This window comes from Procambarus clarkii, unplaced genomic scaffold (genome assembly GCF_040958095.1).
Source record: "Procambarus clarkii isolate CNS0578487 unplaced genomic scaffold, FALCON_Pclarkii_2.0 HiC_scaffold_153, whole genome shotgun sequence".
Taxonomy (NCBI): Eukaryota; Metazoa; Arthropoda; class Malacostraca; order Decapoda; family Cambaridae; genus Procambarus; species Procambarus clarkii.
This window is the reverse complement of record NW_027189186.1, coordinates 17550-39345: the sequence shown is the minus strand read 5'-3', so window position 1 is coordinate 39345 and position 21796 is coordinate 17550. Positions and strand designations below refer to the sequence as shown.

At 49.6% G+C, this 21796-nt stretch overlaps 1 protein-coding gene across 8 annotated transcripts in view; it reads left to right on the top strand.

Annotated features, from left to right (window-relative positions):
• Positions 1-19033, top strand: part of LOC138361038 (beta-lactamase-like protein 2 homolog) — a 430568-nt gene extending 411535 nt beyond the window's left edge. For all 8 annotated transcript variants that reach the window (XM_069320508.1, XM_069320506.1, XM_069320503.1 and 5 more), the window contains one exon: positions 16851-19033. The gene's annotated coding sequence lies outside the window, so the exon portion shown is untranslated. The remainder of the gene's footprint in view (positions 1-16850) is intronic.
• The last annotated feature ends 2763 nt before the right edge of the window (positions 19034-21796 follow it).

The window sequence follows — 21796 nt, the reverse complement described above, 5'->3', positions numbered from 1 at the left end:
AGGCGGTGCCTCCACTCATGTGAGGCCTATGTACTCTCACAGCTGGCCACGTCGTCACTGTCTGGTCCCAGGCGGTGCCTCCACTCATGTGAGGCCTATGTACTCTCACAGCTGGCCACGTCGTCACTGTCTGGTCCCAGGCGGTGCTTCCACTCATGTGAGGCCTATGTACTCTCACAGCTGGCCACGTCGTCACTGTCTGGTCCCAGGCGGTGCTTCCACTCATGTGAGGCCTATGTACTCTCACAGCTGGCCACGTCGTCACTGTCTGGTCCCAGGCGGTGCCTCCACTCATGTGAGGCCTATGTACTCTCACAGCTGGCCACGTCGTCACTGTCTGGTCCCAGGCGGTGCCTCCACTCATGTGAGGCCTATGTACTCTCACAGCTGGCCACGTCGTCACTGTCTGGTCCCAGGCGGGTGCCTCCACTCATGTGAGGCCTATGTACTCTCACAGCTGGCCACGTCGTCACTGTCTGGTCCCAGGCGGTGCCTCCACTCATGTGAGGCCTATGTACTCTCACAGCTGGCCACGTCGTCACTGTCTGGTCCCAGGCGGTGCCTCCACTCATGTGAGGCCTATGTACTCTCACAGCTGGCCACGTCGTCACTGTCTGGTCCCAGGCGGTGCCTCCACTCATGTGAGGCCTATGTACTCTCACAGCTGGCCACGTCGTCACTGTCTGGTCCCAGGCGGTGCCTCCACTCATGTGAGGCCTATGTACTCTCACAGCTGGCCACGTCGTCACTGTCTGGTCCCAGGCGGTGCTTCCACTCATGTGAGGCCTATGTACTCTCACAGCTGGCCACGTCGTCACTGTCTGGTCCCAGGCGGTGCCTCCACTCATGTGAGGCCTATGTACTCTCACAGCTGGCCACGTCGTCACTGTCTGGTCCCAGGCGGTGCCTCCACTCATGTGAGGCCTATGTACTCTCACAGCTGGCCACGTCGTCACTGTCTGGTCCCAGGCGGTGCCTCCACTCATGTGAGGCCTATGTACTCTCACAGCTGGCCACGTCGTCACTGTCTGGTCCCAGGCGGTGCCTCCACTCATGTGAGGCCTATGTACTCTCACAGCTGGCCACGTCGTCACTGTCTGGTCCCAGGCGGTGCCTTCCACTCATGTGAGGCCTATGTACTCTCACAGCTGGCCACGTCGTCACTGTCTGGTCCCAGGCGGTGCCTCCACTCATGTGAGGCCTATGTACTCTCACAGCTGGCCACGTCGTCACTGTCTGGTCCCAGGCGGTGCCTCCACTCATGTGAGGCCTATGTACTCTCACAGCTGGCCACGTCGTCACTGTCTGGTCCCAGGCGGTGCCTCCACTCATGTGAGGCCTATGTACTCTCACAGCTGGCCACGTCGTCACTGTCTGGTCCCAGGCGGTGCTTCCACTCATGTGAGGCCTATGTACTCTCACAGCTGGCCACGTCGTCACTGTCTGGTCCCAGGCGGTGCCTTCCACTCATGTGAGGCCTATGTACTCTCACAGCTGGCCACGTCGTCACTGTCTGGTCCCAGGCGGTGCCTCCACTCATGTGAGGCCTATGTACTCTCACAGCTGGCCACGTCGTCACTGTCTGGTCCCAGGCGGTGCCTCCACTCATGTGAGGCCTATGTACTCTCACAGCTGGCCACGTCGTCACTGTCTGGTCCCAGGCGGTGCCTCCACTCATGTGAGGCCTATGTACTCTCACAGCTGGCCACGTCGTCACTGTCTGGTCCCAGGCGGTGCCTCCACTCATGTGAGGCCTATGTACTCTCACAGCTGGCCACGTCGTCACTGTCTGGTCCCAGGCGGTGCCTCCACTCATGTGAGGCCTATGTACTCTCACAGCTGGCCACGTCGTCACTGTCTGGTCCCAGGCGGTGCCTCCACTCATGTGAGGCCTATGTACTCTCACAGCTGGCCACGTCGTCACTGTCTGGTCCCAGGCGGTGCCTCCACTCATGTGAGGCCTATGTACTCTCACAGCTGGCCACGTCGTCACTGTCTGGTCCCAGGCGGTGCCTCCACTCATGTGAGGCCTATGTACTCTCACAGCTGGCCACGTCGTCACTGTCTGGTCCCAGGCGGTGCCTCCACTCATGTGAGGCCTATGTACTCTCACAGCTGGCCACGTCGTCACTGTCTGGTCCCAGGCGGTGCCTCCACTCATGTGAGGCCTATGTACTCTCACAGCTGGCCACGTCGTCACTGTCTGGTCCCAGGCGGTGCCTCCACTCATGTGAGGCCTATGTACTCTCACAGCTGGCCACGTCGTCACTGTCTGGTCCCAGGCGGTGCCTCCACTCATGTGAGGCCTATGTACTCTCACAGCTGGCCACGTCGTCACTGTCTGGTCCCAGGCGGTGCCTCCACTCATGTGAGGCCTATGTACTCTCACAGCTGGCCACGTCGTCACTGTCTGGTCCCAGGCGGTGCCTCCACTCATGTGAGGCCTATGTACTCTCACAGCTGGCCACGTCGTCACTGTCTGGTCCCAGGCGGTGCCTCCACTCATGTGAGGCCTATGTACTCTCACAGCTGGCCACGTCGTCACTGTCTGGTCCCAGGCGGTGCCTTCCACTCATGTGAGGCCTATGTACTCTCACAGCTGGCCACGTCGTCACTGTCTGGTCCCAGGCGGTGCTTCCACTCATGTGAGGCCTATGTACTCTCACAGCTGGCCACGTCGTCACTGTCTGGTCCCAGGCGGTGCCTCCACTCATGTGAGGCCTATGTACTCTCACAGCTGGCCACGTCGTCACTGTCTGGTCCCAGGCGGTGCCTCCACTCATGTGAGGCCTATGTACTCTCACAGCTGGCCACGTCGTCACTGTCTGGTCCCTGGCGGTGCCTCCACTCATGTGAGGCCTATGTACTCTCACAGCTGGCCACGTCGTCACTGTCTGGTCCCAGGCGGTGCCTCCACTCATGTGAGGCCTATGTACTCTCACAGCTGGCCACGTCGTCACTGTCTGGTCCCAGGCGGTGCTTCCACTCATGTGAGGCCTATGTACTCTCACAGCTGGCCACGTCGTCACTGTCTGGTCCCAGGCGGTGCTTCCACTCATGTGAGGCCTATGTACTCTCACAGCTGGCCACGTCGTCACTGTCTGGTCCCAGGCGGTGCCTCCACTCATGTGAGGCCTATGTACTCTCACAGCTGGCCACGTCGTCACTGTCTGGTCCCAGGCGGTGCCTCCACTCATGTGAGGCCTATGTACTCTCACAGCTGGCCACGTCGTCACTGTCTGGTCCCAGGCGGTGCTTCCACTCATGTGAGGCCTATGTACTCTCACAGCTGGCCACGTCGTCACTGTCTGGTCCCAGGCGGTGCCTCCACTCATGTGAGGCCTATGTACTCTCACAGCTGGCCACGTCGTCACTGTCTGGTCCCAGGCGGTGCTTCCACTCATGTGAGGCCTATGTACTCTCACAGCTGGCCACGTCGTCACTGTCTGGTCCCAGGCGGTGCCTCCACTCATGTGAGGCCTATGTACTCTCACAGCTGGCCACGTCGTCACTGTCTGGTCCCAGGCGGTGCCTCCACTCATGTGAGGCCTATGTACTCTCACAGCTGGCCACGTCGTCACTGTCTGGTCCCAGGCGGTGCTTCCACTCATGTGAGGCCTATGTACTCTCACAGCTGGCCACGTCGTCACTGTCTGGTCCCAGGCGGTGCCTCCACTCATGTGAGGCCTATGTACTCTCACAGCTGGCCACGTCGTCACTGTCTGGTCCCAGGCGGTGCTTCAACTCATGTGAGGCCTATGTACTCTCACAGCTGGCCACGTCGTCTCTGCGGTGCAATCTCTGCACCTGCTCGACGACCCAGCAGGGTCGTCGAGCAGGTGCATCGAGCTGGAATTTACAGTCCAGCATTGTTTTTGTGGCTGTTCATGGCAGACAAAGACTTTTCCCCTCTTACCATTTTATATCTGCATATTTTCTGTGGGGAGCCCCGTTGGCTCCCTGAAGCTATCAAACTGACATGTGCCATATTAGTTTGGTGCCATCAATCCTTGGAGTTCTAGTGCCTACCAGGTGCCACGAGCCAGAATCTGGCCCCCTCAGAGAGGCGCAGGGAGCAATGGCCATATGAGCACTCTACATTTAGAGTTTGTCATGTCTGCCATCGACTGGGAAAGGCACCCAGAAAGGTAGGCGAACCATTACAAACCTCTAACTGGTTAAAATTTCAACCTTCGTCCGAACAGAGCCAAAGAATTCCCCTCAAAAGAAAACAATGAAACAAGCAAATCATCATCCAACTAGCACACCTGTTTATTATTACCCTCCCTCCCCTGATGGGGGGGAGGGGAAGCCTGCTCAGGTGAGCCAGCCGCTCCACCCCCCAGTTTGTAGAACGATGAAAAACTGCCGACCAGAGGGAGGGAGGCTGGGGGAAACGCCACATTCTGGGCGAGCCCCGGAAGCTACCTGATGCCCTCTCTTCCTCCAGTCGGCAGTTTCAAGAAATGGAGTGGTGGGCTGTGAGCTCCCCCACCCCCCTAACCTCCCCCCTAAGGTTTGTTTTCTTTCTGGGGAAGTTCTTTTGCTATGTTCGGACGTAGGTCACAATTTTCAACAGATTGTGGTTTGTTTTGCCTATCTTTTTGGGTACCCTCCCTGGTCAATAGCAATTATGACATACTTTAAATGTAAATTGCTTATAGGCTATTGCTCCCTGTGCCTCTGGTGGAACTAGGTTCTGGCTCGTGGTTCCTGATAGGCATAAGGACTCCAGTGATTGATGACCTGAAACTAATATAGCACATACCAGTTCGGATAGCTTCAGCGAGCCTCCTGGGCTCGCTCAGAAAATGTCGTTTCATTACATTCAGCACTGGTTTTTTGGCAAAGAATGAGTTAGTTGGCTTGCGAAGGGGGTCCAGTGATCATAGATCACTGGACCCCCTGGTCCCTGGTCCACCCTGGTCCCTGATCACCCTGGTCCAGTGATCGTAGATCATTGGACCAGGGTGTATTGTTTATTTTGTCCGGTGGTGGCTTTGCACCGCCACAGGTTCTGCTTCAGTGGACAACAAATTTGTTGGTTGATCTGGTTTGCGTGGTTCCCTGTTCCAGGGCTCATATTTCTCAGGTCATCTACAGTGTCATTAAATGTAGCCAGCCTGCAGTCTACCCTCATGCTCTTGATGTTCGCATATATGCTGACCTGTCGGTGGTCTTTGCCAATATGTCTTGGGCTGATATTTGGGTGGAGGGAATTTTGTGGTCGAACAGGGTGTTGGGGCCCAGGTATCTTGTGAATGTTTGCAGTCCTCAGCAGCCTTGTGTGGCCTTGGGTTGTGTGTCACAGCCATTGGCCTCTTCCTCTTTCTGATAATTGCGTTGATCTCTCCTCCCTAGTAAATTCCCTGTTTTTCCTCCTCCGTGGGTAGCTAGTTTCAGGGAGCCACAAGGGGCTTTCCCCCAGAAAACCAGCATTGAATATAATTAACACTTTCGTCCCCCAGGACGCTGGGCTCCCTGGGGGAGCCGGTCGGCCGAGCGGACAGCACGCTGGACTTGTGATCCTGTGGTCCCGGGGTCGATCCCGAGCGCCGGCGAGAAACAATGGGCAGAGTTTCTTTCACCCTATGCCCCTGTTACCTAGCAGTAAAATAGGTACCTGGGTGTTAGTCAGCTGTCACGGCCTGCTTCCTGGGGGTGGAGGTGTGGTCGAGGACCGGGCCGCGGGGACACTAAAGCCCCGAAATCATCTCAAGATAACCCATAAACGTCTGGGACGTACACAATTAACTCTGCGGAAGTGCGAAACGAACTGTCCTGATATCCGAAAATAATATATTTGTTAAAAATTTCATTGTTTATTCGATCATTATGGGACTAGTCTTAAAATGTGTGCCTTTAGTGTGCGAACCATTTGATAACAGAATGAATGACGTAGTAGGAAAATTGAAGTGAGAAAACTGAGCAGATTATACTCATTTTAGTGTGAATGTGCGGAAGGGTGCTTGCTCATGGGTAATGCTCGGCATAGTTTCTAGTTTGCTGTGGGTAGCACGCCTGTTTATTTTTATCTTATATACATATATCCCCTTAGAAAATTCTATTGAGAACAAATTGATACCAAAATGAACGATGTAACACAAAAATTGACGGGTAACGCTCACAGGTAACGCTCGGGTGATTTTCAGGTTTGCTGTGAGTGGCATGCCAGGCTTTTTGACCTTATATGCATATATCCCTTTAGATAATTCTATTGGGAACATTTTGATATCAAAATGAACAATATAACATGATAATTGACGTGAGAAAACACATTTTAGTGCGGGTGTTGTGGGTGTGCAGATGGGTGCTCCCTCACAGGTAATTCCTGGCTTTTTCTGGGTTTGCTGCAGGTGGCATGCCAGGCTTTTAGACCTTATATGTATATATATCTTTTTAGAGAATTCTATTGGGAACAAATTGATACCAAAATGAAAGATGTAGCATGAGAATTGAGGTGACAAAAGTGAAAAAGAGTACACACATTTTATTGCTCTTGCGCACTTATGGGTAACACTCGGCCGATTTCTGAGTTTGTTGCGGGTGGCACGCTGGGCTTTTGGACCTAATATGCATATACCCCTGTAGGGAATTGTATTGCGAACATTTTGATATCAAAATGAATAATGTACAATGAAAATTGAGGTGAGAAACTTGAAAAGAGTAAATACATTTGTGAGCAGGTGTTGCGGGTGTGCCAATGGGTGCTCGCTCACGGGTAACACTTGTCCGACTTTTGGCTTTGCTGCAGGTCGGGCACGCCGGGCTTTTGGACCTTATATGCATTTATCCCTGTAGGGAATTCAATTGGGAACATTTTGATACCCAAATGAACGATGTGCCACGAAAATTGAGGCGATACAACTGAAAAGAGTATACACATTTTAGTGTTGCCGTGCAGTCATAGGAAACGCCCGGGCCACCTTGGGGTAGTCTGGCATGCGCACGCCCCAAACGCATAAGTGTTAAATGCCAATTTATGGGTGAGCCTCAGTGGCTACCTGACACCCTCCCTACCCCTGGGCATTGGGGTGGTTTACATAATAAGAGCTGGTGGTGGAGCTGCAGGCTGACCCTGTCTGACTCCCTATTACCCCCAAATGAGGGGGAAGGGAGGTGAGGTGAACAAGTTCTCGCTAGTGTCACAAATTGTTGATGGTTTGTTTACTTTGTTTGGGAAGTTCTTTTGGCTGTTTGGAAGCTTTAGTATGATTGTAAACCAATCAGTGGTCTGTTTTGTTTTGCTAACTTTCTGGATGCCTTTCCTTGGTGGTGGCAAACATGAATGAATTTTACATAATAATATTCATAGTGCCCCTGCTCTCTGTGCCTCTTTGAGGGGAGCCAGGTTTTGGCTCGTAGTCCCTGGTAGGCTAATAAGAAGTATGCGATCTGATGGCACCTAGTAGTTTGGTACTTTATCAACATAGTAGCATCACAGAACCACCGGCGCTCGCCTAGAAATTGGTGTGTTTCATTATATTCAGTGATTTTTTTTGTCCTTATACTATCAATGCACCACAGATTGTCCTTCTTTTCTACTATAATGCTTCAATTTTCATGCTTATACTCTCTATACATTTGTATAAAAACTACTCTATTCATGAGCAAAATATTGTAATAGTTAGATATAATGCAATCCCATCAAGTGCATTCATGATGTGTTTGCTGATCTGTTTATATGTGGCTAGTACAGAAGACTCTTTGAATTCTCTTATTGTATGATTTCTTAGCTAATTTGTCACAGAATCAATTCGAATGTTGTTACTCAACCAACTAGCTTTCAATATACTCATGATTTATAAAAACAATACTATTGTATGCTTTTGCTTTCTTTTAGAAACTGGGAGATAAAGAGATAGGAACTGAATGAATCTTAATTTGTTAGTTTCTAAGAAATATTGCACAAAATGTTTCTGTAATCCAGAGTTTACAAAATTCATATGGATGCAAAGCTTTTCTCCACTTATCTTATTGCATCGTTCATCATAGACCAGTTAAAAATTTCACATTATTCATTTAAATGGGTTAACTGAGCGAAATGTTCATTTGTGCCTAGGAAGAGCATAACTGTAGTGCACCTTCCTCTCTAACTTGCAGTTTGGCTTCTGGAGTGATCCAATAGAAAAGAATTAAAACGCATTGCTCTAATTATTAGAGATATGATGTCACAGAAGACAAGAAAAATGGAATGCAGATGTGGTATACACGGACTTCGCAAAGACATTTGATAAATGTGACCATGGAGTGATAGTACACAAAATGAGGTCAATGGGAATAACCAGTAAAGTAGGACACTGGATACTCAGTTTTTCTGGGGGGAGCCCCGTCGGCTCCCCGGAGCTTTACCGGCTGATATGCTAATGTCAGACTTTGGCATCAGTCATGTGTATGGAGTTCTAGGGCCTACCGGGGACCACGGCCAGAACCTGGCCCCCTCAGAGAGGCAAGGGGAGCAATGGCCTATAGAAACCCCCGTGTGGTTGGAAGCATTCTATGTCTGCCATCGACCGGGTCAAGCATCCAGAAAGGTAAGCATTCCAAAACAAACCCCTATTCTGGTGAAAATTGCTACCTAAGCCGAACTAGTGGATAGAACTCTTCAACAGAAAACAAGGAAACTAGTATGATGTCATACATCACCGCGCCGCTGTCTGCGCAGCTCCCCCCTCCCCGGGAGGGGGAAGGGGGAGCCCCAGACCTCCCACGCCAGCTATGCACCCATCAGTTCTTCGGCTGATGCTATAGGCAACGATTATGTGCTCCGGCTCCAGTGGTTGTTTCAGCACTGTACCTAGAGTGTGGTGTCTGTTTTCTAGGTGGTGCGTGAGTCGGGAGTGATTCTCCATTACTCGGGCTGCATGCGCCTAGGGTTCCCTTCCCTAGGTGCCCTGTAAGTACTGCCCTTGGGGCTTGGGGCCACCTTCCACAAGTTCCTTGGGTCCTGCCCCTGCTTGGCCGTTTACTGCTTGGTTTTCGGCCGCTCTTTGTGTGCTCGGGTGTTCTGTCTCCCTTGTTCGCCTTAGAGTAAGGGGCAGTGTTTGCACTGGTAGGGCGCAGGGTACTGTGCAGCTTGTCTTTACCAATCATAGCGGCCGGCTCTGTTCCGCTTGGGTACGCTGTCCTCTTGCGGGGTTTTCTTTTTTTTTTGTTTATCTACCTGGTAGGGGGGGGTCTGCCTTCGTCCTTGTCCCTTGTGTCCCTTGTGTTCTGAGTATTTTCTGGTGGTACCCCCTGCTAGGTCCCCGTGAGTGTACACGTCCCGGGGGTTCAGCTCTTGGAAAGTTGTTTGGTAGCTTTGGGTGCCGGTTAGCAGTACCCTGCCTGGGATTACCTGAGCGCGAGTCCTCTTATAGTAAACGCTCGGGACCCTGGGAAACCCCTGGGGGCGCGCGGGTCCGATGGATGTGACCCCAGAGTCCCCCCCCCCTCGCTTCCAGCGAGTTTGAGGGTTGCTCTCACCCTTTGTCTCTGGGTGACTCTCTGTTTTGCCTCCGTCTGTAGGTGTAGGGTTTTGCCTGTAGGGTCGGTGACACCTTCGACCTGGAGTCCTGCGAGTTTGGTTGCTCGTTGGGGCTCGGTTACCCAGTTGTGCTGACAAAGCGGGTGCGGGCAGCATGGGCGTTGCACTTGAGCCTTGGTGGTGGCAACGTTCTCGTGGTTTCCTCCCCGGGAGCCCCGGGGCTGCCCCGTTGTAGTTCGTTTTGGGACTTGGGGGTGTTGGTTGCTTCGGTTCCATCCACGCCCCCTTGTCTTTCCCCTGGATCACCCTTCCTGCCTGCATCCGGTTCCTTAGCGTCTGTAGGTTCGGGGCGGGGTTTTTGATGGTGTTGAGACTCTGGCAGTCTCGGGGAATTCCCCTTCCGGGGTAGTGACGGGGGCATTTAAGCCTGTTCCTCCAGCCATGTTGTATGAGTCTGCCAGTGGGCTCCCTTCCTTAGTGTTTTCACGGCTGCCCCGGTTTTCTGGTACGGCTGGGGCTTTGGGGGAACGGCTCGGCCCCGGGGCCTGTCGTGTAGGTTCCCGGGGCTGGGGAGGGGCTGACTTGGGGGGGCCTTGGCCCCGTTAGACCCCGTGGGGGTTTTTATCCCCCTCTAGGCGGGGCTTGTGGTTACGCGGAGTGGGGTCTTTCCTCCCCACTCGCCGTACGTGCTGTTGGACGTCGGCCCCTCCCCGGGCTCGGTTCCTTGGCCTTTGAGTCGGTTGGTTCCGTCCTGTGGGTGGATGTTTCCTCCCCCCCCTTTTTGGGACGGTGTTTTCGTCATGTTTCCCCGTTCGATGGGGTTCTGCGTGAGTTCTGATCTCGGGTGCGCCTGCGCCTTCATGTGCCTTCGGAACTAGTGTTGGCTTATGTGTTCTCGATGGTACGGGAAGTTTTTCGCTACTTCCCGCATTATTAGAACGTCTGTCGGCTCCTCGTACTTGTCGCCCTGTTGGGCTACTTGTCGCCCTGTTGGGCTGCTTGTCGCCCTGTTGGGCTACTTGTCGCCCTGTTGGGCTACTTGTCGCCCTGTTGGGCTACTTGTCGCCCTGTTGGGCTGCTTGTCGCCCTGTTGGGCTGCTTGTCGCCCTGTTGGGCTGCTTGTCGCCCTGTTGGGCTGCTTGTCGCCCTGTTGGGCTGCTTGTCGCCCTGTTGGGCTGCTTGTCGCCCTGTTGGGCTGCTTGTCGCCCTGTTGGGCTGCTTGTCGCCCTGTTGGGCTGCTTGTCGCCCTGTTGGGCTGCTTGTCGCCCTGTTGGGCTGCTTGTCGCCCTGTTGGGCTGCTTGTCGCCCTGTTGGGCTGCTTGTCGCCCTGTTGGGCTGCTTGTCGCCCGGTTGGGCTGCTTGTCGCCCGGTTGGGCTGCTTGTCGCCCGGTTGCGCTGCTTGTCGCCCGGTTGGGCTGCTTGTCGCCCGGTTGGGCTGCTTGTCGCCCGGTTGGGCTGCTTGTCGCCCGGTTGGGCTGCTTGTCGCCCGGTTGCGCTGCTTGTCGCCCGGTTGCGCTGCTTGTCGCCCGGTTGGGCTGCTTGTCGCCCGGTTGGGCTGCTTGTCGCCCGGTTGGGCTGCTTGTCGCCCGGTTTGGTTCCTTTTTGGGCTCTTTGCTAATTTGGCCGGTTTTCTTGTTCCTGCTTCCTCTTTTGGCTACTTTTCTCGTGCAGTAGTCCTGGCTGGCGCCTTCCCGCAGGAAGGGTGTGCGGTTCGGCCAGCGTGTTATGCGCATGCGGCGTGGAGTTTGTTTTGGTCTGGGCGGTGTTTCAGTGCTGGTGTTTTGCGCCCTTTTTTGCTACAGTGCTTCGCCTCTCGTTCTTCTCCCTGGCTGCGGTATGTGCCCCTTCGCGCCGGGGGTGTCCTGGTTCCCAGTTGTGGGGAGGATACCGCGGTTTTCCCTGTGTCATGGGTGTGGACCGCCTCCTTCGCCTCTCCCTGCTCTCCTGCGGGTCCGGCAGGGTCCGGCTCTGGCGTCTTCACCTGGCGGTGCTCCCAAGTTCTTCTGGGCACGGTTGAGTCGTGTCAAGTTCGTGCCACCATTTGCCAGGTGAGTTTCTGCGGTCTGGCGTCTTTTGGCCGGGCGCTGGATGCGGCGGTGTTTATATACCTGTCTTTATTTAGGTATATTTTTGTACGACTGAGACCGTTCGCACACCAGTGACTGTCCCTTTATCACCCCTTCCTGTCCCCCTCATGTGCATGTCCAACCCATGCTGGAGTCATTCAGGGGACCCTCCTTTTTTAATGTTGAGGTGTGGGGGTTGTGGGGTTGGTTCTGTACTCACCTGGTAAGGCTCCTGGTTGTGCTAGCAGGATTTGAGCTCTGGCTCTTGGGTCCCGCCTATCTGTTAGAACTTGCGGGATAGTACCAGTGGAGTGCAGTGGTGCTATTGGCACCTTTGGGGAACACTGTATTACCATCAGAGGTCTGTGCTTGTTACACGACCTACTTGCGAGCATAAGCCTTCTTGCTGGTTCGTCCGTGGACTTCCAGGGCGCACTGGCCTGTTTTCGTATGGCAGTTCCGGCCCGTCCTGGTTGTGGGGGTATGTGGGCCGGTGGACTGCTCCTAGCAGCTGCCTGGTGGGCCATCCTCTGGCTGGTCTAGCCTGACCTTGGTCCGGGCTTCGGGTGTAAAAGAGCGCCCAGTACCTCATCCAGCAGGTATCGAGCGGGGTTTCTCCGCCGTCGGTCGCCTGGTGCAGGTTTCTGGGCCTGCAGGGTTTTGTCGTGTCTCCGTTGGCCCTGTCTGGGGTCTGCCTGCTCCGTTCTCTGCCTTTGCAGAGGGGAGTTGCTATTTACATGTTGCATGTTGCAGGGGTGCCTGTTGCTGCTGCTGCACGTGTGCATTGGTACCGTGTTTCACGGTGGCGTGTCCTTGTTCCTGTGTCCGGTTGTGGAGTGCACTTTGCTGCCGTTTTGTGCCTGGGGATTGCGTGGGGTTTTTGTCCCTGCCTGATTGTTCTCCTGGGTTTTTTTGTGCTTCTGCTCTTTCTTCCTGCCTCCTCTGCAGCAGGGATGTTCTGCGTGTGTTCTCAGGCGTTGGTCAGCCTGTGTCCTGTGATGTGCTTCTTTGTCTCGGTCTGTTGCAGTTGTTCGTACCCCTTGGTTCGGGTCCTGTTCTGGCGGCGACCCTTCCGCCTTCTTTGGTTTCCTAGCTTGCCCTGCCGGTTGTTTTTTTTTTGGGGGGGTCTTGCGATGTCTCGCATCGACCCGTCGTTTCTGAACTCTTGGCGGGCTTGCATGCTTTGGGGAGTTTTTCTGTTCGGCAGACGTTCCATCTCCTTGTGCCGCCTGGGTTTCGGTGGTCGCGCCCGAGATCTTCTCGCGGCTCCGCCTTTTTCCTGGGCTTGGAGGGGCCTTGTCGGGGCTGCTTATGTTCTGCCTCGCGGTCTGGCCTCCGGTTGGTGGTCGGGTGGCTTCGTGGTAGGTGTCCCACCTGCGTGCTTCTCTTGGCGGCAGTATGGGGTATTTTGGCGGTCCTTCCTTTTCCTGTCCCCTCTTAGGTGGTTACTCTTGTTAGCTTGGTTTACTCTCGGCTTGGTTTTCTAGTGGGGGTTGGGGGCCGTCGTCTTGCCACATACTGTCGCCTCTTTTCGTGCGGCGCAGGCGGAGCCGCTTCAGCTTGCTTTCGGTCTTGATGTTACTTCTGCACTGTTAGTCAGCTGTCTTGTGCGTCGTTTCACCTCCGGCCTGTTCGTGGGCCGCTTGCACCATCCTGGTCTCTGGTCAGCGTGCTCTGTCTTCTCCTCGGTTGGTAGTGCCCCTTCGGTTCCGGTGTGTGTTTTCGTCGGCTCTTTCCTTTTGGCCTTTGCCTCTGGGGGTCGAGTCGCTGAGTTTTCTTGTTCCTTCGGTTTTAGCGTTTTGGTTGTTTGGTGGCAGCAGTCTCCATCTTTTCTGGCGCGGGGTGGGGCTGCTGCGTTCTGGAGGGGTCCAGGGTTTGTTGGTGCTTCGTTGGTCGGGCCGGGGGTGTGTCGTTTTTGTGTTCAGTGGCGGCCCTCCGCTGTTGTTTGCGTGCCACGGTGTTTGGGTCCGGAGCGTGTTTTGCATTGATCCGGTTCTGTTCTTCCCGGTTCGCGGGTGATAGTGTCCCGGGTGGTCAGCCATGTTCTTGCGGCTAAGCTGCCCGTGTTCTTCCCTCATGCCTGTGGCGTTCGTGGCTTTGCTGCTCTCGCTGCTGTCTGGGCGACGTGGCCTTGCGGTCTTTTGGGCATGGATTTTTGGTGTTCGTGCAGGGGCCTTGCTGCTCGTTGTTCTCGTGTTGTTCTCGGGACTTTTCGGGGCTGTGACGCCTTGGGTTGGCGTTTGCTGCCGGTTGTCTTGCCTCCTTGGGGGGGTGCGTGGTGTCCTCCCGGTTCTGTCCCTTTGACCTTCCTCTGTGGGTAGTTAGCTCCAGGGAGCCGATGGGGCTTCCCCCAGAAAACCAGCGTTGAATGTAATGAAACGGAATTTTCTGGGTGAGACCCGGAGGCTCCCCGGCAACCCTCCCTCCCTCCGGTCGGCGTTTTTTTAGCGTGTTTTGACATCCAGCCTCAGAACTGATGGGTGGATAGCCGGCGTGGGAGGTCTGGGGCTCCCCCTTCCCCCTCCCGGGGAGGGGGGAGCTGCGCAGACAGCGGCGCGGTGACGTATGACGTCATACTAGTTTCCTTGTTTTCTGTTGAAGAGTTCTATCCACTAGTTCGGCTTTAGGTAGCAATTTTCACCAGAATAGGGGTTTGTTTTGGAATGCTTACCTTTCTGGATGCTTGACCCGGTCGATGGCAGACATAGAATGCTTCCAACCACACGGGGGTTTCTATAGGCCATTGCTCCCCTTGCCTCTCTGAGGGGGCCAGGTTCTGGCCGTGGTCCCCGGTAGGCCCTAGAACTCCATACACATGACTGATGCCAAAGTCTGACATTAGCATATCAGCCGGTAAAGCTCCGGGGAGCCTCCGGGTCTCACCCAGAAAATGGCGTTTCATTACATTCAACGCTGGTTTTTTGTCGAACAGAACACACAGAGTATCAGTCAACTATATAAAATCGAGTCCAAGCACCGTTAAAGGCTCTGTACCTCAGGGTACAATCCTTGCGCCACTGCTTTTCCGTATTCTCATATCAGATATAGATAAAAATACAAGTCACAGCTTTGTATCATCGTTTGATGCAATTATTGATACAAGTGACACAAATATCAGTATGAAAATTACCTCTGCTGAAGACATTGAAAAACTTCAAGCAGATACAGTGGCACCTCTATTAACGAGTTTAATTCGTTCTGGCATGGAGCTCGTTATGTGGAAAATTTGTCTTAAGAAACAAATGTCCCCATTGAAAATAAAGGAAATAAATTTAATCCGTTCCACTCCCAAAAACATGCATACTTGTATGACATTGTTTTATGTAAATATAATACTGCACATGTAATTATAAATGTTTTGTTGTAGTGTTTTCATGTTTACTTTACCTTATGAAGAGTCGTTGCTGGCTTGAGGGAGACGATGGGGGAGGTGGGAAGGAGGAGAGGGGTTATGGTGTGGAAGGAGAATCCACCTCTGAGTCAGACGGGCTCTCTCTTCTTGGGAATTTCACCCCACTGGGACCTGGTTGTGGTTCACTATCAGTGGCGATTGTTTTCTTCTTTTGCAAAGAACGTATCTATTGACAATTGCTTTTGTCTGTTTTAGGATGTTCCTAAAACAAGACAGCAAATTGTCATTAAACATGTTCACACACCGGGTTGTTACTGCTTTATCAGGGCAGTTTTTCCAAGAATGCGGTCACCTTTTCAAACATTCCCAACATTTCCCTGATCTCACTGGAAGAGGCAGCATCCTCCCTTACCTCCTCATCCCCTTACTAATGGTGCAAATTGTTAATGAGGCCCTGCCATACTCTTTTGTGAGATCAGTCACACAGACACCACGCTCGTGCTTTGCTTTAATTTCCTTCTTCAAATCCACAGTAATTGTGCCTTTCTTCATCTCGACAACACTATCTTTAGCAAGCAGCTTCTTTGATGATATTGTGCATTACAAATTGTAGTCACAAAACCACCAAAAAACAAAGAAAAGCACAAATAAATGCAAAGGGATGCTTGTCGTGCACGATACAACAACAACACTGGGGTCGGAGGCGTCCGAGAATTTGCGAGAACCCGCTTGACGCTAGGAAGCACCATGTGGTTTTGCTCGTTAATAGAGGTGAAGCTCGTCAATAGACACACATTTGCTGTGAGTGGCTTGCTCATTACTGGAAATGCTCGTAAATAGAGCCGCTCTTTAATCGAGGTGCCACTGTATTAATAAAGTTTTCGACTGGGCAACAAAAAATAACATGATATTTAACAGTGATAAATTGCAGGTACTCGGGTATGGTAAAAATGAGGACCTAAAACATAATACATTACACAACACAATCAAATGTGCCCATAGTAGGAAAGCAACATGGAAAGGATTTGGGAATAATGATGTCTGATGACCTAACATTTAAGGAGCATAACTAAGCCAATATTGGTTCAGCCACAAAAATGGTAGGATGGATTACGAGAACTTTCAAATCCAGGGATCCCATCACAATGGTTGTACTATACAGATCACTTGTACTGTCCTGTCTTGAGTATTACTCGGTACTCACTTTCCCCTTCAAAGCAGGAGAGATTGCTGAAATGGAGGGAATACAGAAAACATATACAGCATACATAGACGTGATAAAGCACCTAAATTATTGGGATCGTCTTAAAGCTCTCCAAATGTACTTACTAGAAAGGAGACAAGAGAGATATCAAATAATATACACATGGAAAATGCTGGAGGGCCAGGTCCCAAATCTGCACAGTAAAATAACAACATACTGAAGTGAATGATATGGAAGAAAATGCAGAATGGAACCAGTGAAGAGCAGAGGTGCCAGAGGCACAATCAGAGAACACGGTATAAACATCAGAGGTCCATGGTTGTTCAACATCCTCCCACGAGTATAAGAAATATTGCCGGAACAACCGTGGACATCTTTAAGAGGAAACTAGATAATTTTCTCCAATAAGTGTCGGACGAGTCGGGCTGTGGTGGATATGTGGGCCTGCGGGCCACTAAGCAACAGCCTGGTGGAGTAAGCTCTCACAAATGAAGCGTGGCCTTGGGGAGTAGAAGAACTCCAAGAACCCCATCAAGCAGGTATCAAGTAGGAATTCACATAAGTTGAGGTTTGAACCAGTGATTAATTCAGCCATTGTTTTGGAAATAGTAATTTCAATAGTTTAACAGGTATACTGCATGACATTTTTAACACCACAGAGTGGCAAAAACACATCTAGTTAACATGTTGTCATCCATTATGTATTGGCATGTTTATCTTTAGAAGTTTTTTACAAGGGTATTATGTTCTTTATTGTTACAGGAAACTCCTGAGCACCTACACAGAGCAGCTGAGTTCAATGTGACCCATCATTTGCAGAAACTCTTCAAGGATGGCTTAATTCGTAATCAATGAAACAAGTGGTGTCATATTGACAGGAAAGATCAATTGTAGTAAAGGCTCCTGTGTGTGCTGTGTCCCATATAAGAAAAAACCAAATACCAAAGAATTTTCCATTGAATGTTTGTTTGTTTTTCAGGTTATTATTGTGTGTTATTAGTATCATCTTAACTCTTGTGGGTTGTGATGAGATCTACCATTTATGTGTATTTTAGTTTGTGTTTTGATAGAGTATTAGGTATGCTTAGGGGTGCCTTCTTGCCATGGCCTGTGGCTGGGGGGATTGGTGCCCTGAAGCTACATAAACACTCTATACCCCCCTGAAGTGACAAGGGAAGTTAGGGGACAAGAATTGCCCTATTTAATTGAAACTAGTTCTGTGTATCTTGTATCTGTTATATGTGTTGATTCCATGGGGAATAATATGAATGAGGTAAAATTTAAAACCAATACTTCTCTCTTAATAGTATCTTGAGAGAATTAGCTTCATTCTTTACATGGTACTGTGGGTGAATTATAAGGTGTCTTTAAGACAGAGACATCCAAACAACCCAAGTTTGAATCAACTCTGAATTGATGAATTAGTGTCTGTATGTATGAACAGTATATACAGTATATCTGTTTATGTCAAGGACTATGTCTTGAAATGTTTCATCATTGACATGGCATCTCATGTTTGGAAGGTTTTTGTTATCCAACATGTCAGTTTTCTTGCAGTTCCAACAGCAACTTTGTTGTGTTCTTTTAAAGTAAGGTCTTCTGATATGATTACTCCTAAATCTTTTACATTGGCTTTTCTTCAATAGTGTGGTTTCACAATGTTTTTTGTGGTTTGTGCTTTGATGTTTTTGTTGTTTACATAGTGCAGTAATTAGAACCTATCCTCATTGAACATCATGTTATTTTCTGTTGCCCATTAATTAAGATCAGATTAACAAGGATGTTTGCTTTATCCTGTTCTCTGTCTGTCTACTCATGAAAAATCTAGTGTCATCTGCAAAGGATGATACAGTACTATAATTTGTATCCTTGTCTATGTCTGATATGAGGAAGAGGGGAAAAGTAGACGAACAAGCACAATACCTTGGGGACACAGGGAACACAAAAAAGGGGAGCTGAGCTTTTCACAATGGATGACTTAGATTTTACTTTGTTCACTATTACACTCTGGGTTCTGTTTGTTAACAAGTTAAAGATCCATCTCCTTAGTACTTCGTAAAGGCCCAAATCTACACAGTAAAATAACAATATACTGGAGTGAACAATATGGAAGAAAATGCAGAATAGAACCAGTGAAGAGCAGGGGTGCCATAGGCACAATCAGAGAACACTGTATAAACATCAGAGGTCCACAGTTGTTCAACATCCTTCCAGCAAGTATAAGAAATATTGCCGGAAGAACCGTGGACTTCTTCAAGAGTAAACTAGATAGTTTTCTTCAAGACGTGCTGGATCAACCAGGCTGTGGTGGATATGTGGCGCCCGTGGGCAGCTCCAAGCAACAGCTTGTTGGACCAAGCTTTCACAAGTCAAGCCTGGCCTTGGGCCAGGCTTGACTTGCCCACCCATCTGCCTGGTAGCCAACCAGCCCCCCCCACCTGCTAGCCAGCCTGCCCGCCAGTAACATTTTGAAGGCATTCTGGCATTTATGGACACAAGTTACAGTGAGTTCGAAACTAAGGACATGATGAGCCAGTACAATTTGTAAATGAAGTTTTTTAAAAAAAGATCAAAGGGAATGAAACAAATGTTAATTAAAGAGTCTTTTGCAAAGGCCTTCAAGAAAGTTTGCATCGCCAACCTGCACCTGACTCATCACATGTTGACCCAAATGCTTCAACATCTGAGGTTACCTCATCACCATTATTCTCCACTTGAGCCAAACCAACACCAACAACATCCACCACCACCTCTTCCATGTAAATAACTATTCTTCATCAATATTGATCATCAACATAACAGGTGGAACCCACTAGATTGTTTTTGAATTTTCTCTATTTTGGTTCTATCATTTGTCGCTTATTTTTGTCCTATATTTCTCGTTTACGAACTTACACGATTACCGACAGATGTTATCCCAAGGGGTTCCCAAACCAAGTGGTCCTCTGTATGAAGGAGGTAGTAGTAGTAGTAGTATTAGGCATCCATCAGTCTCAGGAGACTGTGGAGTTGCGCTCTGGTTGTCAGTCTGGGGTTGCTTCTCCAGGTCGCCAAACCAGGGTAGGTTGATACGGGGTTACTTTGCCATTAATTCCTTTTGTGTGAATTTTGTTTGCAATAATACCATGGTTACATGTGTTGAAGGCTTTTGCAAAATGTGTTTATATTGCATCAGCATTTTGCTTGTCTTCCAAGGCATCTGAGGCCATGCCATAGTCCAGCAATTGTGAGAGGCAGGAGTGCCCTGTTCTGTTGGCCATGGTATATGTAGCAAATTTGGGGGGTTTAATATGCAAAAACAAACACCACTTGCCTACATGTTGACCAGGGATATGTAGACACTGTGATTTCATGTGTTTTGTGATCTTACCATTCGTTTTCAAAGATTTTTATGATGAGCTATTGGTCTATAATTTTTTGCATCAGTTTTACTACCTCCTTTGTGAAGTGGCAAGATCGTTACTGTTTTAAGTACAGTGCATCCTCACGCTAATGAACCCCGCTGTAACGAGTTTGCAGATTATCCGATCCAATTGCATTCAGTATTAAATGTTAAGTGAAACATAGTGATGTTCGAGTAAGGGAGGATTGTTCGTTCAAGCAGTCACCGAGACTGAGCGTCGGAAGTGGGTGTCATCAACCATGTTTCGCCAAAGTGTAAAGAGTTGTACAGTGTTTTATTTTGCTTGCCCATTGTTTCCATGGAGAAATGGTTGAAGGATGATAAAATGGTGTCAGGGGAGGCAGTTGGTGTCACTTTTTATGGTTGGAGTCAGGGAGCAAATGTTGTCAATAGTTGGGGTTTAGTGTCAGGGGGCAGGTGGTAGAAGTTGTCAGGGGGCAGGTGGTAGAAGTTGTCAGGGGGCAGGTGGTAGAAGTTGTTGTCAGGGGGCAGGTGGTGTTAGTGGTGGAAGTATTTTTTTTGTTGTACCACAGACGTGGCCACACATTTACAATGCTAAGGAGCATATATACATTTTCTTCTGTCCTCCATGGACAGGGTTAGAGATGTGTTAAACATATAGTTCAAGGGTTTATTGAACAATCAACCACAGAAGGTGATTCAGTGCTTTTAAAATGCTAAGCTAACCTACATATGTAAATACATAGATACACAGATTTACGTATGCCCTAGATAAAGTGTTCGATGTGTCTTTTAGATAGTGTCATTAATGTGCATTTACAAAGGTGAAATGTAATTCTGATCATCCATATGTACTTTATACACATACATATACATACACACACATACTGCCTCGTGATATTAGAAAGAACTTATTTAGTGTGAGAGTGGTTGAGAAATGGAATGCATTAGGAAGTGATGTGGTGGAGGCTGACTCCATACACAGTTTCAAGTGTAGATATGATAGAGCCGAATAGGCTCAGGAATCTGTACACCTGTTGATTGACAGTTGAGAGGCGGGACCAAAGAGCCAGAGTTCAACCCCCGCAAACACAACTAGGTGACTACATACATATATACATACGTGTATACATACATATATACACACACACATGCATTCACATACATTTGTCTCTTTTACTCTGAGAGGGTGAGATAGCTGATAGAGAAACTAGTGTGCAATTAAGCACTAAAATCACTGAAGGTGATGAAGGTGCATTTACAAGCTCAGGTTATATAGTTACATCACCTACATACATTGTATAATTGATACATTACATGGTCAAGCTTGGATACAAGTCCAATATATCAAGTGTTCCAGTACTCATATAGTAATTACAGAGTTCAGCATACCTAAGCCCAGGAGGGGGAAAGTCAGTCAATATGGGACATTCTACAATATAATGTTCAAGAGAGTGAATGTTTTCTCTTTCACAAAGTTGACACATTGTGTACTCGACATTTGGGTTTTGAGAAAGCTGCCAGATACGTCTATATCCCAGGCGTATTCTTGCCACTATAACATCACATTGTCGGGTTCTTGTTGTATTAGTCGCATATGTGAATGTCTCCTCACGATATCTATCATAATAGTTAATGCTACAACTTTCCGGTGTTTTGTAATTTGTTAGGTGTGTGAGATCTTCATTAGATATTTGTATAAGTATGATCTTTGTCACTGCTAATGAAACACCCATATCAATTTCTAGCACTGGTTTTCTGCAGGCTGTCTTTGCAAGCATATCAACAGTGTCATGCCTTGAGATGCCAACATGTGATGGTATCAATAGGAATTTAATTTCAAATCTGTTTTCTTTAGCGGGTAAAACATTCATTCGAATATCACTGACTATTTTCTGTGTGTCACTACTATGTGCGTTCAATGCCAGGATGCGAGTCACAGTATGTAAGTCCACTGGGTTTGTCTTTTAAAAAATCAGTGGCAAGGTATATGCCTGCAAGTTCGGTTTGAGTTGTACTTGCCCAGTCATTGATGCGCTTCATTGCTGTATGTACGAGAGAAGATTGTTCAAATATATTGCATGCACATCTGGTACATGGTGCACGTTCTTCTACAGAGCCGTCGGTATAGCACTGATACACATCGTTACCCATACTCCGAGTACTATCAGTGATGCTTTTGAGTGTTAACTGTTTTAATAATGTAGAGTGCACAGTATCTTTCTTGGGCTCATTTACAAAATCCACTGATAGATCTCATTTATCCCATGGAGTAATTGGTTGATTAATAATTAATTAAGTTGGGTACATATTTAATATTTTGATGGAGTTTGGTACCTTGTAG